This window comes from Castor canadensis, chromosome 8 (genome assembly GCF_047511655.1).
Source record: "Castor canadensis chromosome 8, mCasCan1.hap1v2, whole genome shotgun sequence".
NCBI lineage: Eukaryota > Metazoa > Chordata > Mammalia > Rodentia > Castoridae > Castor > Castor canadensis.
In genome coordinates this window covers 24,028,902-24,044,964 of record NC_133393.1, presented here as the reverse complement: position 1 = coordinate 24,044,964, position 16,063 = coordinate 24,028,902, and the positions used below count along the sequence as shown (strand labels likewise).

Genomic DNA, 16,063 nt, shown 5'->3' with positions numbered 1-16,063 from the left:
TAGATCAATTTACATTTACCTGGTAAGTGGGGTGACTGTGTGTTATCTGACAGGACTGATGTGAAGAAAGAATAAATTTGTCATGTCTTTATAACAGGAGGTAGTGTTACAACTTGGTGCAAGATGGCATTTGAGTTAGGCTCCTGTCCTCCCACAGGAAGGAGGACATAGTGGTGCCCTTTCCCTAGCTGTTTACATTTCAAGATGGCTCCCAGGTTCTTCAGAAAGATATTCCTGGTTTATAAAGTTGGCAAAAGATCTATCTTGTTTTCAAAATTGTATTTAAGCATTTGAAAGAGAGAAGTTATTTATAATTGTAAGTTTTCTAGATTAACTGCTGTAAGCAAAAGGAGGGGGTTTCTTCTCTTATTCTCAACAGGGAGCATTAAGCCTCTTAATTTTAATTGTTACTTTTCCTTTCAGTCAGCTGAAAATGTCACCACGTGGGTTGTGGCTAGGTGTTCACATTTCTGGTGCATAATTGGCTATTGTCTGACTTAGGGCAGCTTCTGGCTGAAAGGCTGGGTTTACCTGGCAGTTTTCCATGAGTCTCATATTCTCCAGGCTTGTTCTATCTGTAGAAATGGCAGAGGGCAAAACCTATTATTGTGCAAGTGCTTGCCAAACCCTTGCTTCAGTCCCATAGCTGATCTCTCATTGGTCCAATTGAGTCACATGACCAAGCCTAGATGCAATATGGAAAATCAGATCAAGTCACACAAATGAGACCAGAGGCAGAAAGTAAAATCAGTAAAATCTACAGGGAAGAGGGATGATGATATGAAAAAGGGCCAAGAATCAGGGGTATTTTTATAAGTAATATGTTAGAAAATGGGTAAAATTATGAGTTAAGCTCTGAAATTTTGAGTTTGAAGCATTTGTGAACAAACTCAGTCAAGGTGACTCATAGGGATATTAATATATGGGAAAAGAATTCAGGAGACAGTGGTCACTCAATATAATTTTTGAAGTGATTTACACAGATGCAGTGGGTATAGAAGCAGGTAAGATCCTAGAGGTTCAAGAATTGACCCCTGAGACCACCTGTGCCCACAAAGGAGTCCCTATGATCCTTCCTTCTGTTTCTTGTGGTAGTGTCCCAGTTTGTCCATTTCCAGGGGAAATTCTTTTGTAAAACCCCCAAAATGTAATGTGAAAGGTGCCAGGAGTTGTGTAACATGGAGACACTTCTGGGGTCCCTGAGCCCAAGGCAGCCTCCAGGACCCTCTCACATCTCGCGCACAGAAGTGGGTTCTACCCCTAAACTGCATTTTCAGGGGCCAGAAGAAGATGGAGTTCATGTGGTGTGCACAGCTTCAGGGTGGATCCCAAAACCCCAGGTGCAGTGGGGAGGCCTCAATGGAAAGAAGTTCCAGGTGATCTCTGAGGCCCACACCCAAGAAACTACAGAATTGTTCATTTTGGAGGCTGCTCTGGTGGTAGGAGACAGCTTGGTGGGAAATGTGACCTGCTCCATTCTCAAGCCCGTCCTTGGCCAGGAGAAGGCCATGCCATTTTCATGCCAGGTTAGTGCTGCTCTGCACTTCCAGTAGAGCTGGGGAAGGGACTGGCTCCCTGAATGTACTGGGTTGGGTGTCCTGGGATGTGTCTCTGATGGGTCTCTGCCTGGGCCACAGAGCCCTTCTTCTCTCAGGCCTCTCCTGGAAAATAGGCTTTTGTTATGAGCCTGACAGTACTTGGACTCCTACTCTTTGGGGCTGGCTATTTTCTCAAAAGAGAACATTCTACCAAATTGCAGGTATATCAGGAACAGGTGAATCTGTAGAGGGCTGAGGAGGACTGACAGACAAAGGAGAAGAAGCAAAAAGCCATTGGTAAGATGGAAGGCTGGGCAAATGCAGATGTGGTACTGAGGGACAAAATGGCGGGGCCATATTCTGTGGATCCAGCTCTCCAGGGAGATCCAATGTCCTTGGCCTTGGGCAAGTGGCTGAGGATATTCAGAGAGGGTGGCTGGAGAGTTCTGGAGGCTCGAGTGGTCTTTAGTTAGAAGTTCTAGGAAAGACAAGTTTTGTGTGTGTGTGTGTGTGTGTGTTTTCCAGGCACACATTCTCTCCTTTTCTTGTGGATGGGAATTCATGCTGTTTCTTTCTGTTTTTCAGATGAACTCCGGGTAGTTCCTGGTAAGTGCTGCTTTCTCTCCTGAACGCTCTTCGTTTTCTTAGTCTCGGATATTCTTCTTCTAGATCACTGCTTCCTGTGTGTTGCTTTTCAGGTCAGAGAAAGACAGATTACCTGGCTGATGAGTGGCTTTCCAGATGGTGTCTTATTTGCCCAGAGTCCCTCTTCTTGTTTCTTTCCATGCATGATGTGTGGGCTCCATTCCTCGGTGGCTGAAATGGAACCTGGTGGGAGATAGAACACTGGTCCATGGGCTCTCTTAGATCAGGGCCAATGTTTTCCACCCAGATGTAGGGGGCCAGGGTTCGATGGTGACTTCTGGAGGCAGCAATTCTGGATCTTATTGCAACCCTGGCCTCACACCACTTGGTTGATTTTAGCCTTTGATGCATCTAGCCTTGGTCTGCACCTGGAAGCTAAAAAAATCAGAGTTGGAATTCATTAAATGATATAAATTTAGGACATCTGTTCTCTCCAACAAGTGAAGGTGCTGATCAAAGTGATGGAGAGAGGCCTGGGATGCTGACCACACATGGGAATATGCTGGGATGAGCTGAGTGTTCTCCAGAATAGTGATGCTTGTTTCCAGTGTGATGGTTGAGCCCTTTCCCCAGGAAATTACTGCACACCCGTATTCTGAAACCACTCCTCCTTTTCAGTAATTTTTCAAATGTATCTTTGCAAAAGCAGGCTGGATATTAATGTGTTCTGATAATTACACATTACTTTTGTTCTCTAAAATGTTTCACAGAGTATCATCTTGATTTTTAAGTGGAAAAACTGAATAAAGATAGAATATGAATAATTGTGGGTTTTGAGGCACAAACAGCTACTTGACATAAAAAAAAATCACAGAGCAGTGCAACGGTGGTGGAAATCAGCCTGCAATATAGCCCATCTGGTCTGTGGTTCTGGTAATTTCCCAGCACGCCCTGCTGTCGCTGCATGTCGCAGGAAGCCACTTCCTTTCTGCCCTCTCTCCTTCTGGGATAAGGTCATCTTTAGAAATGAGGGGAATCAAGGACCCACAGGTTTGTGCTGAGCAGAGCTTTTTATTTGGCTGAGGTCTCACCAGGGTGTGTTCCTTTTCAGCCTGGAGGAAGGCGCAGCTGTATGCAGGTAAGTGACTCTCATGTTTCCTCTGGCCTGACCTCTCCCAGCTTCTGCCATTCCCTTCATTATCACTGGTTATCCCTGTTGTCTTTTTCATTATTGTACCTTCCATCAGAAGACCACAGGACCCCCTCCTTGGGATCAAAGATCTGCCTCTACTCTCGACCCAACCTCTACTACTGCAGGTCATTTTTAGGTTTAGCAGTTACCCTCAGCGGGCACTTGTTGAACTGACACTTCTTGTTGGTGCAGTAACAATGGCCAGTTCAGTTGTGAAGAAAGATTGGATGGAGCATGGCAGTGACTGTAGGTCAGGTGTTGCTGGTCTCCAGAAGATTTCAGAAATCATACTTGGCAGTTTAGGACTCAGATCTTCATTAAGAAGGTCCTTGGTTGTGTATCCCTTTAACTTGAAATTCCTGCCCTTTTGGTCCAGTTCTTTTCCTTGTCTTCTGGATATTGGTGTTCTCCCTGTTTGCTCAAGTTCTGACTCATTGTCCTTGCAGGATTTCTTCCTCTAAGGGTACTTGGTTGCTGAGTAAGTAGGTGTTTTGGAACAGGTGTGTGATTCTGCGTTCCAAGGCTCCAGGATGTTTATGGGTCTGGTGGTAGTATCTGTGATACTCTGAAATTATATACAACATTTCCTGTTTATGTTTGTGTTACAGGAACAAAAATGAAACTTACCATTGTTAACAGCCATTTTCTTATTCTTCAGGAGAATTGTATTTTGCCTGTTGTGGTTGACGTTTGGTTGGGATTTTGTGGGATAAAGTGTGAAGACTGTAAAAGGAGAGTTCCAGAGAAGTTAAAATTGTTAACTGGAGGAAGGGTGGGGAACAAATCAGAGAAGATGAGGTGGTAGAAGAAAGAAGGAGGTGAGAAAGAAATCAGAGTGTCCAAGACTCATCTGTAGAAATTTTGAGTGGCATGGAGTGGTGAACAAGAACTAGAAAATCAAACCCAAGTGGTCTGACTGGGGAGTGTAAAGAGAATTTGCAGGGTATTTGGGAGTATAGAATGTAACCAATGCTTAGATATCTCTTAGAGATATTTCTGTAAAGTCTTATATTTATTTTAGCCGTTTAAAATTAAACAACTAATTATATTTTCCTCTGCTAATGAGAGCATCTCATCCTTCCAGTAGCAGTTGGGGCTGGAGTTTGCTAAGGGGATCCAAATGCAGTGAAGGGTTTTCTGGAGGACTCTTTAACCCTGGGGTGAGTTTAGGATATGTGTTCTCTGAGTTGTTGTAACATGCTGTTTGTCCTGCACTGGAAAATTTTTTTCATATCGAAGATATAGACGCTGAGAGACAGATAGAGAAGAGCTGCAGGTTCAAGGAAGCCTAAGGAACAAACTTAGAGAACCTTATTAATCTCCTTGGATATTGTTTATGAAAAAGTAAGGATCAGATAGTCTTCTTTTATCATCTCTCCCTTCTCTGCTTAATTAATATGTCTATGCGTTTTTATGCATCACTGGAATTTTCTAACAACAAAGCAACATTACTACATTGTAATCCCCATTTCATTTACTACACTCAAATCACCATTTCACACTGACAGGTTAATAATGTGAGGTTGACAAATGTCTGCTCTTGTCTATTTGTAAAATTGGAACGATGATTTGTAAATTAAATATTTTCAGTGGTAATTATGTGAAGAGTGCATTAAAATGCACTGGGAACAATTGAATCATTAGTGATCTCAAAATTAAATTCCAGTTTTTTCCTCCTTCTCCTCTTTCTTCCACTTTGGTGACTTCTCTCAGTAATTATATAGAAAATCACAATTAGATACCAACTAATGTCTTGGTGAAAAATGAGTAAATTGAAGTTCACTTTTCTCACAGGATCATCTGGGTCTGGCCCAGTCACTCTATGTGATGTAGTTTTCATCAAGTTGGATGGAAGTGCCAGTTTATCTGATTGAACCTGTATAAGCAGGAATGGTGGGCCCAAATTTAAGTCCAAATGTGCAAGAAAAATTGTTATCATTTTAAGAATGTTGTCTCTTTAATTGTTTTAAGAGTGTTGTAAAGTGTCTACCCTGCTGGAACAAAAGCTTTCCAATTGAATACACTTTTGATTGTTATGACACATACAGACTTTGCTTTGGCCTGTGAACTTTCTTTCTTCATCCCTAAATGGTGGATGGAGTTTGTAGGAGATCATGTGACCTTGAGAGAGTGGGTAAAAGATGCTTCCTCTTAGTCATTTCAGGTCCTCACCATAGGGAGGTGAGTCTGATCTGGTTTATAAGACCCTTGGGCTGGTATATGCTAAGAAGGGGTAGGTCCCATTTAGCTGGTTGGGGTTATTATTGCTTCTCCCATCTCCTGACAGTGAAGTGAAGTCCATGTTCAGATTGTGGCAAAATTAGTATACTAATTTCACTTGTGGTAAAATTAGTAAACCTCATGGCTTCTTCCTCTTGATCAGAGAACTTCCATGGTTTGCTGGCTGTCTAGGCACCTATCTGTTTCTCCCCCTTTTAGCAGAGAGCATGTAAGATTTTCTGGGTCTTCATCTTCTGATGTGCAGGTGGAAGGGAATGTCATGCTTTCTGCAGATACCATCCGTTATCAGTGCTTTATTTCATGTTGCATATACCACCTATATATTAGGAAGGAGGTTGTTCTGTTTCCTGCCAAAAGAAAACATCACAAATTTAGTGGCTTAAATCTACACAATTTATTCAGCTCTATAGGTCAGAAGTCTGAGAAGGCATGGGCAAAGCTTTGTTCCTCTCTAGAGGCTCTTATCCAGCTTCTAGATGCTATCTGCACTCCTTGGACCATGAGACCATTCTTCCATTCAAAATCCATCATCACAGGATGTTTGTGACCCTGGTTCTGTCTGTGATGGTATCTTGTTTCTCTGACCAGATCCAAGAAAGGTCTCTGCTTTCAAGGGTTCATGTGATAAGTGTGGGCCCACCTGGGTAATTCAAGATAACCTACCCTTCTCAAGAACCTTAATCTTGATTATGTTTGTAAAATCCCCTCACCATGAATTTAATATATCCATCCATCTTGAAGCTTAGGACATATACCTCTGTGATAGTTAATCAAAGTGGAGTTTCTCCTGGAAGTTTTCAATCTCTTTGGGCAATTAGTGTTGGAGGCAAATGACTAGATCCAACATTTTGGTTTCCCCCCACACCTAAGGGGATATTTTTGCTTCCATGGGCCTGTGAAAAGGGGAAGAGGTCAGTCACTAGTGTCTGACTCTGAATGGATACATGAGTTTCCCACTTCAACTTCTTTCTCTCCCATCCTAGAAACCTCTGCATTGCCCGCCTAACTAGGCAAGATTTCTCTGATTCTGTATCCTGACTTCCTGCCATGATTTGTAGTCATCCTTCACATTCACCTCAGGCAGATGTAATTCTCTCTCTACTCATGGCTTAGAGGCAACCTACAAGTTCAGCTCAGTCAGTTCTTCAGCAGTAAATGGAAGACTTGGAAATTTTAATATCCCTAATTATATCTTAAGAAACCCTAGCTTTTAGGATTTGAATATGGCAGTGAAATATGGGCAATGCATTTTCTGTTCAGTTTGGTATCCATCATATCGATATAAGGATGAGTTTTATGGCCCAGTCTTCCTGGGAAGACTGCAGTAGGGTGTGTGTGTGTGTGTGTGTGTGTGTGTGTGTGTGTGTTCAAGAATAACTAGATCAGCACAATATTTTCAAACACATTTCCCCATGTCATTCCAACATCACTATGTTTCATTAGACTTGGTGCTGACCCTAATGTGCACAGTGTCTGCAAATCCTTAACATGAAATATGTGATTCTCTTGTAGATGGAGGAAGGAAATGTTCCAGGCATGTGAGTGACTTTGTGCTCTTTCTAGTTCTCCTCCTGCTGCCTCCATCACTTCTGGCCTCTCCTTAAGTTCTGTGTGGTGCCAGAGATGCTGGCACCTTCAATGAAGTTGGGGTGGGTGGCATAGGTGACAATGATAAAGCTGTGACTGGTTCTCAAGGGCCCTGTGACATATTTAACCCCTAAATCAGGCTTCTGATTCCTTCTCCAGCTTGGACACCATTGTCTTGAGTCAAAGTCTTTTGTCTGGGGTAAGGGGGCTTCTTCCTCCCCTAGGTGGCCTAATTCTTTGAGGTGGTGGTAGAATAGCTGTGTGCCTCATTTGGGTCAGGAGGGACCTTGTATGATTTGGTAACTCTCTCTGCAGGGTCTGTCACTCTGGATCCAGACTCTGCTCACTCAGATCTTGCCATCTCTCATGAAAGGACACGCTTGACCTGGAAAGAAAACATTGGGAACTCCGATGGCCTCTTTAGTGTGCTGGGCCTTAAGGGCATCACATCAGGAAGGTGTCACTGGGAGGTGGAGATTGAGAATGGGAACAGCAGCCTATGGACTCTGCACCAGCAAAGGCTGGTACACAGAGTGCCCGGAGAAGGGGTTTAGGGTTGTGGGGCGGTTTGCAGATGGATATTGTGCCTGTATGGAACCTAAGACTCCCTTATCCCTTAGGCAGGATCCCTGCAGGGTGGGTGTTTTCCTGGATTACAGTGAAGGTGATGGCTCCTTCTATAACATGACTGATGGGTCCCACATTTTCTCCTTCTCTGAGGTTTCATTCTGTGGGGTTCTCTTTCCATACTTCAGTTTTGGGGCTGGAGATGTGTCTCTGACCATCTGCTCCATGGTGAGTGGTTCTGAGAGGCTCCCTGTGCCTGTTGACAGTTCTTCTTTGGAGGAGGCTCTGAGTCCCCAGAGCAAGGTTTCAGCTCATCTCTGGTGTTGCTGTGCTTCCCCATGGGGCAAATCTCCATTACTCCCCTGCCAGCCGGAGGCTGTGTCTCCATGGCATCTACCACTGTGGTTCTTTGTGGGACTGCAGATTCCCTGTGGCAAAAGCATCTGAACAAGTCCTGGATGGTCCAGGACCCTTGTCCTGCTGCTCTGTGTTCAGTCACGGGTATTCACTGTCACTATGAGACTTGTACATGCCTTGTGTTCAGATAGCAAAAGATAAAAGCTGACTTGTTTGAACTGGTTTAGAGAAGGATGAATTTAACTATGGGAAATCATGTTTCTTTTGGCATTAAAAGGTATTCATGCGATTTTTATACTCTTTGGTGTGAAAGGCTGAGGACTGAATAGCTGTGCAGAACAAAGGGGAGCTCACTTTATCCTCCTCCTTGAGTGTGTGCAGAGGCAGCAGGAGATTGAGCGTGGTCCCCAGCTCTATTTTTATGCATTAGACTGTCTGAAGACTAAGGTTTGCATCCTAAATTTTCCCTGGATTAGGATAGGTGATGGAGTTTTATTTAAGAGGAAAGGAATGGAATCCTCTACTTTATGCATGTCCTTTTCTGGGATGAATGGAACACACCTAGTTTTTCAAACCTCAATAGATTTCTGTTACCAGTGGGAAAGTTGTGCTGTGTTAACTCAGAGAAGTAAGGTTTAGGGTATGAATTCTGCCTTTGTGTCCACACTGCAACCAAGGAAAGAAGAGAATTGCTACCATAGCCATCAGCAAATGGCAGGGTAAGGTATAAATGAAGAAGGTGAGTTGCAGAAAGCTTTGAGCATGAGCCTGGCTCTCATCCATGGATGTGTTGCATCTGAGTACTTCTGATTCCCACGGTAAAGATTAATGACTGGACACAGCAACCTGGAAGAGGCAGGACTATCAAGGGCTGCAAGGGTAAAAGTATGGTCCCTATATCAGGTAAGGAACTCTGAGCAGTGATTGTTCTACTGAGGGTGAGAAGACCCAGGATGGGAAATAGAGGAAAGAATTTGTAGATCTCACTCTGGTCTTGTGACCAGAAATAAGGATTGTAATAGCTTTACATATTTTCTCTTTGCTTGTCACATGGATTTTTTTTGTATACATTAATCAGTTTCTTCATCTCTCTTCATTCAGTTACTTTTTCTTTTCTTTTCTTTTTTTTTTGTAGATCTGGGGTTTGAACTAAGAGCTTTGTGCTTGTGAAGCAGGCAGTCTACAATTTGAGGCACACTTCCAGCCCATTTTGCTGTTTTTTTTGGAGATGGGGTCTTGTTAACTGTTTGCCCACACTGACTTTGAACTGCAATCCTCCTGATCTCAGCCTCCTACATAGCTAGTATAACAGACATGAGCCACTGGCACCAGCTGCATTGGTTATTTTTGAGATAGGGTCTCACTGTGCCTGAACCTATGTCCACCCAACTGTGCTCTTACCCACATAGTTGGGATGACAGGTGTGCAAAACTGTGCTCAGACACTGGTTGAGACAGGGTCTCATAAACTTTTTGCCCCAGCTGCTCTCAGTGATCCTCCCAATCTCTGCTTCCCACATAAGTAGGAATGTAGGCATGAGTCACTACCTCTGCTGAAACATTATTTTACCACTTGGCAAAATGTTAGGTTATCAATAAATTGTACTGGAGAGAGCACTGTAAGCCAACGCAGTTCTAGTTCATTTCTTTGTGATGCAATTCCCAGATGCTTTGGGTTACAATGTAAGAAACACACACACACAGATACACAGACTCAAACACACATGTCTCTTCCACAGGTTTCTGATAAATGTCTTTGACCCTTGATTCTTTATTTTCACCCTTCCTTCCTTCCTTCCTTCCTTCCTTGCTTCTTTCCTTCCTTCCCTCCTTCCTTCTTCCTTCCTTCCTTCCTTCCTTCCTTCCTTCCTTCCTTCCTTCCTTCCTTCCTTCCTTCCTTCCTCTCTCCCTCCCTCCCTCCCTCCCTCCCTCCCTCCCTCTCCCTTTACTCCCTTCCTCCTTCTGTCCTTCCTCACTCCCTACCTCCCTCCTTCTCTCTCTTGTGGTTTTTTTGGCGGTACTGGAGTTTGAACTCAGGGTCTCCTGCATGTTAGGCATGTGCTCTATCTCTCAAGCCACTCCAACAGCCCTTTTTTGTATTGGGTATTTTTGAGAAAGGATCTCATAAACTATTTGCCTGGGCTGGCTTTGACCATTGATCCTCCTGACCAATGCCTCCTGTGTAGCTAGGATTATAAGCATGAGCCACTGGTACCCAGCTGCCCTTGGTTTGAAACAGCTTTTAAAACTCTTGAAAGCTGATAGATGTTAGAGGAGGGTATTTTATTATTTTTTTTTGGTGGTACTGGTGTTTGAACTTACTGCCTTTTGCTTGCGATACTAGCAACCTACCACTTGAACCATGCTCCTCAGCCCTTTGGCTTTTTAATTATGTTTCAGATAGGGTCTTGAGTTTTTTCCCTGGACCAGCCTCAGACAGTGACTGTCTTCACTATGGCCTCCTGTGTAGCTGGGATAACAAGCATGAACCTCCATGCCTGGCATTAATAATTCCTATATTAAAATTTCTTTTTTAATTGACATGGTTTCTGTTTGCTAACTGAACTCTGAGTGATGGAAGCATCTAAACCACAATAACTTAGTATCTTAAAGGAGAGCACTGAGTTTTTCACAGTATGTGGGAAAGGAGACAAATGAGGCATTTACAAATGTGTTAAAATGCTTCACTTGAGCAGTAAGATCTATATATTCTTGAAGGATTCTCATGTTTACCTCCCTCCTCCTGTTCCATGCTCTTGACTTTGTCCTTTTTGTGTTGGTTGATTTCTATCTGTTTGTTCCCCATCCATGGTCCATTCTTCCCTTCCCTGCTTTGTCACCTGGGAGAGTAACTTGTATGACACATCATACTGGGGCCTCTGCTGGAGGCATCTCATTGGCTTTGTCCAATGGGAGGTACTAGTGGGGACCTGTGGTTTGAGACAGGGGATGGTCATTTCTCCAGCTCCCTCCCTCAGTGTCCGGCTTTCTCTTTGACTACAGCTTGGTCTATGGCTGCTCCTGCTCCTTTCATGCTTGGGAGGGAGGCTGGGGAGTCATGGCTCCTGCTGCCTCAGAATCACTTGTTGTCTGCTCTCCTGCCCTCAGCCAGGACACAGTCCCTTCACTACAACTCTGTAGCTGAAGCTTCTCAGTGCAATTGTACTCCCCTGGGATCCTCCATTTCTCTTCTTACTTGGTCCTCACAGGGGCTGGGCAAGGGATGAGTTTCCTGTGGGGTGGGGTCCCTCTCCTCAGGAGTCTGCTCCTTTTCTGCAGAAACTGCAGGGCTGACTCCATAGCATCATTTTTCTTTCCCACCCTTCTGGGATTCAGCCTCTGAATACCTGGTTCCAATTCTCCCAGTCAGGGTCTTCTCAGAGAGGAAGATGTCTGCTCAGAGAGACCAGGTGCTGAGTGGTCATTTACAGCTTTGTTCCCAGGGAATTCAGTCCCCCAGGGTCATAGCAGGAAACCAAGGTGAGTTCTCCAGCATCACTTTCCTGGGCTTCCCTTGGATGTACCTTTTCTGAGGTGTATCTGGGAGCCTGTGTTCCTTGTCCATGTTGCTGTGTGATGTTCTGTACTTCACTATGGGTCTTGTCAGCCAACTGGATCAAAGGGACTTTTTGTCCCATGTGCACGCAGCTGACTATGAATAAGTGCTCACTGTCACTGAGCAAGCATGTGTAGGGAAAAGAATCTTCTCATGAGCTAACACTTCAGAACGCAAATAATTTCCTGCATTAAGTCATGTAATCTGCACAAGTGCTGAGTGAGTTTGGCACTCAGATGACCTTATGAAGAGCCATGACTAGGACCCAGGACTATTATGTGAGAAGCAGGATTCTGTCTACATTGTCTCACCTGTGCTGTGACCATGGTGACCTCCTGCTGCCCATCAGCACTTTGACTCTGAAGGCTTTTTGTTGTTTAAAATTGAAGCATACCACAAAAACGAGAAGAACTGATCTCAACCCAGCATGGGAACTTTTACATGTGTGCACCCATGTGTAACTAACCAGTCTAGATCAAGGAATGGGGCAGCTTCCCAACCAAGGTCCCTCCCTGAAGTTCCTTCATGTCCTAAACATCCCTCAACTTTGAAGGCAACTCTTCATGTAGCTTCTGTCACCATAGCTACCATCTGTCCATTCTTTAACTTTATAAATTTAGAATCCAACAGCATGTAGTGTTCTGTCTTATTTTCTTTGCTTCCTTCCAGACTTCTTAGCTTTCCAGTCTGTATGACTGCATTCCTTTGTCAGGCTCCTGCTGGGAAGTGCTGTTTCTAACTGCCACGTGATGGCCACAAGGGGGCAGCAGAGGCTGAATAAACCAGGGGAGACTGCCTGGTGGCTTCTTCATTGGCCTAGAGTTACTTCCCTACCCATGGAGCAGCTTCTTGCTGGGTGCCTCCCAGGCAGATGCTGCTTATAGCTGATAGCTGATGGTGCCCCCTCTGAGACTGCTACTTTACAGAAGATTTCCAAACCCTTTTGCACATTCCTTTCTTTCAGTAAAATTTTTGAGAACACAGTTAACAAATATGTATAAGATTATGCAGTTTATAAAAACAATGTACAAAGGACATCAGAAGAGGTAAGAGGAAGGATTTTATAATAGAAGTTCTAATGTGTTTTCAGTCTTCCTTTGTTCTGCCTAAATCCTGGAGCATCCCCCATTGTTGGTGCCTCCAGTATGGTGGTCCTCTTTAGAGCATAGCTGAGCTTTGGGGCAGTCCTGCCTCCTCTGGGTTTAATCACATGACCCTGTTTCCAGGGGCAGGTGTCCACATATTGTGGAGCCTCCATAGCTCAGCTGTGACATGAGGACAGGGTGAACTACCTCACAGCATTATACTCAAATATCATGGGAATAAGGTGTAAAATGTTCAGAATAAAAGGACAAGCAATGCTGCATGTCTGAGGCTTTGTCAGTAATTATTACCTTGACCCTTGGTTCTGCCTTTGGGAAGAGTCCTTATGACAGGAGAGAGACATGGTGTCTAGCATCCTGGGGGCTGTTAGAAGCTGCCTCCTAGGACTGGAAAGGACCTTCTCTGCTTGCAATACCCTAACTCCTTTCAAATTTTCTAAGCGACAGAGGCCAATGTTTGTGAACTCTAGAATTTTTTTCCCATGAAACTTGATTGTGATATCTCTTCCAGGGAACTTGCCTATTTCATCCTTGATTATGGATGGGCCTGAACTGTGTGGGATCAGGAAAGTCAATAAATTCTTCCTGGATTTCTGACAGGGTCACCTTGTCAGCATAAGGACAGACTGCAGGAGGTCAAGGAGATACTTTTCCTTCTCAGGAAACAACCATCAGCATCTGAAAGACATCTCTGCCCTTAGGCAATACACCAAAAAGGCTATGAAATACAATCTCCACCCTGACCCACAGGACCACCAGTTTCTGGGTCCCCCTGCATTCCCCACAATGCAGTCTTTCTCTTCTGTTGTCTACAAATAAAATGTTTCTGAGCTCTGCTGCTGGAGTTCGCCTGTGCTTTCATTCTCAGAGTAGGCTCAACCCTGGGCACCTGAAATTCCTGTGTGTGTCACCTGTGCATCATATTTGGTGACCATGGTGGGACCAGTTTTCACCTGAGGTTGGTATAGGTTGTGCCAAACTGGGAAAGGCTGCCTAGGAATGTGACTGTGACCATCTGGCACTCCGATGGAGTCTGTTCTCCAGGAGAGCCCCCCCACCATGGCTTAGCTATGGTGGACCTCTCAGGCTAATTATCTCTCTCTCTTTCTCTGTCTTGTTAAGGAGGGTTTCTCCCTTGGGAACTGGAGGAAAATCTCCAAGCCCATTAGAGCTGTAAGACAGGCAACCTGAGAACTCGGGGGAGGGCTGGGGGCTTATACTGGACTGCCAATGCTATTTGGGTGAAGCCAGACTTCAGTGCACTGAGGCTTTTTTCTCTCTTCTTTAACTCTCTCTCTCTTTCAAGATCTGATTCACTTAGGAGGAGATCTGAAAACAGCCAGTGGAAAGGAAAGTTTCTCTTCAAGCTATATGGGTGCTCTGGCCAGGGCACTCCTCAGTGTCACCTGAAGGCTGGAGATGGAACTTCCTGACCTGCCCTGAGGCCCTAGAGGCGGCTAAGTCTTGGACCTCTCCAGGCATGTCCAAGGCAAACAGCAGATCTCTTATGTTTCCTTCATGGTTTCCATGGCCCAAGAGTGGAGGTCACCCCTCACTTCCAGTGCTCCAGTACTGCCCTAGGGCAGGATCGACCTGGGCAGCAGTGGTGACCAATAATCCTTCATGCATTGAGCCTGGATTCTTTCTTTTCCCCCAATCCTCAGCCTTTCCTTCCCCTTTCCCAAGTAGTTCAGGATTAGTGTCCCCCTCCACTCTTTGCTCTAAATAGCAGTGGGCTTCCTTCTTCAGTGAGTTTGGGAAAAATCCCTGCAGGCACCAGAAAGTGCTGGTCTCTAACTTGGACTTAACTGCCTTTGTCAGGCATCTGGTTAAACTAGTTAAACAGGTTCTACAGCCTGCCCTCAAGAAAAGAAACAAACAAACAAAACAAAACAAAACAGTTAAAAGGCAGAGACCTCAGGGTCTTCTCTGTTTTTGTCCCTGACTGCAGCAGAAGTCTTCAGATGCTCCCTCTCTTTTCATAGAAAATATATGCCTCACAGGATATACAGGGGAACAAAAGTACTTCATCAGGAGTCCCTATCCAAGCCTCTGCAGGTGTCCTTCCTCTGGTCATGCAAGCCCTCTTGGTTACTTTGATAGAGTTATTTTTAGTTTTTAATTTTTTTTGTTCACAACAGCTTTATTTGTGATAAACAAAAAATTGTTGAAAATGCAAATGCCTGTCAACTAATGAATACATGAATAAAACTTGGCCTTTCCATACAATGGAATATTTTTCAGCAATAAGGAAAGAATGAAGTATGGATATATGCTACGACATTGGTGAATCTTGAAACCATTATACTAAGAAAACATAAGCCAGTCATAGAAGAGTTACTATTATATGATTTCATACGTATGAAATGTCCAACACATGAATAGTCAATTTCAGACACATTAAAAGATTTGTGGTCATGTTGGACTGGAGGTAGAGTTGAGGAAAAAGGAGAGTGATTGCTGTGAGCTCCAAGTTCTTCAGAGAGTAGTAGAAAGTATCCTGAAATTAGATGGTTGGGAGGGTTGCACAGGTGATAGAGTTATTTTTAAATTACTCTACCAGCCTTCAGCTGGTAGAGGTGAACCAGGAACCTGGGTCACAGGGCAAACAGGCAAGTCAAAATAAATAGATAAGAAATTGGTCAGGGGCTTTCTGGGGGGTGTGGTGGCTGCACCTGGAAAAAGTTCTCCACTACCTTAGCCACAGGTGGCAGTGGCAGGAAAGCAAGGAAAGCAAGGATGCCCTCTCCCACATAGTTTCTCCTCATCTGGGGACACCTAGGGAAAAGGAAAACCTCTGTTATGGTGACCAATTTTCCCTTTTTAGATGGGGAATCAAGTCTCAGGAATCCCTCTTGCTTGGTTACTAAAATATTAATTTTAACAAAAGCAAATCAGCTTTTACTGTACCCAGGCTTGGCCACAGTATCCTCTGGGAGATGAGGAAAGATGGCCAGAAGGAGGGAGCATTAATTATAATATCATTCTTCAATTAGATATGTTCTGTAAAAAGGAGGAAAAGTGGACCAATGGTCCATATGTTCAACTGTTCTTTTTCCTAAGAGACCACGCAGAATGGCTGAGCAAATGCAGGGTAAATACCCAGACCATTGAGACCCTTTGCAAAAAGCCCCGAACTCCGTTGAGTAACCAAAGAACCCATCTGATGCTCCATCAGCAACCTCTCTTCCCCCTTACCTAGCTACCTCACACACCACACATTGTCCCACAGGACTGTACCCAGTTAATTCCTGGAGGGGATAGGACTCACATTTCTTTTAGAGTGAGTGAACTTAAAGAAATAAAAATGGATTTAGGAATTACACAGAAAACCCATA

The 16,063-nt window shown here is 44.2% G+C and overlaps 1 pseudogene; it reads left to right on the top strand.

Annotated features, from left to right (window-relative positions):
• Positions 1 to 2,127: 2,127 nt before the first annotated feature.
• LOC109680275 (butyrophilin subfamily 1 member A1-like) lies at positions 2,128 to 13,551 on the top strand (annotated as a pseudogene).
• Positions 13,552 to 16,063: the final 2,512 nt, after the last annotated feature.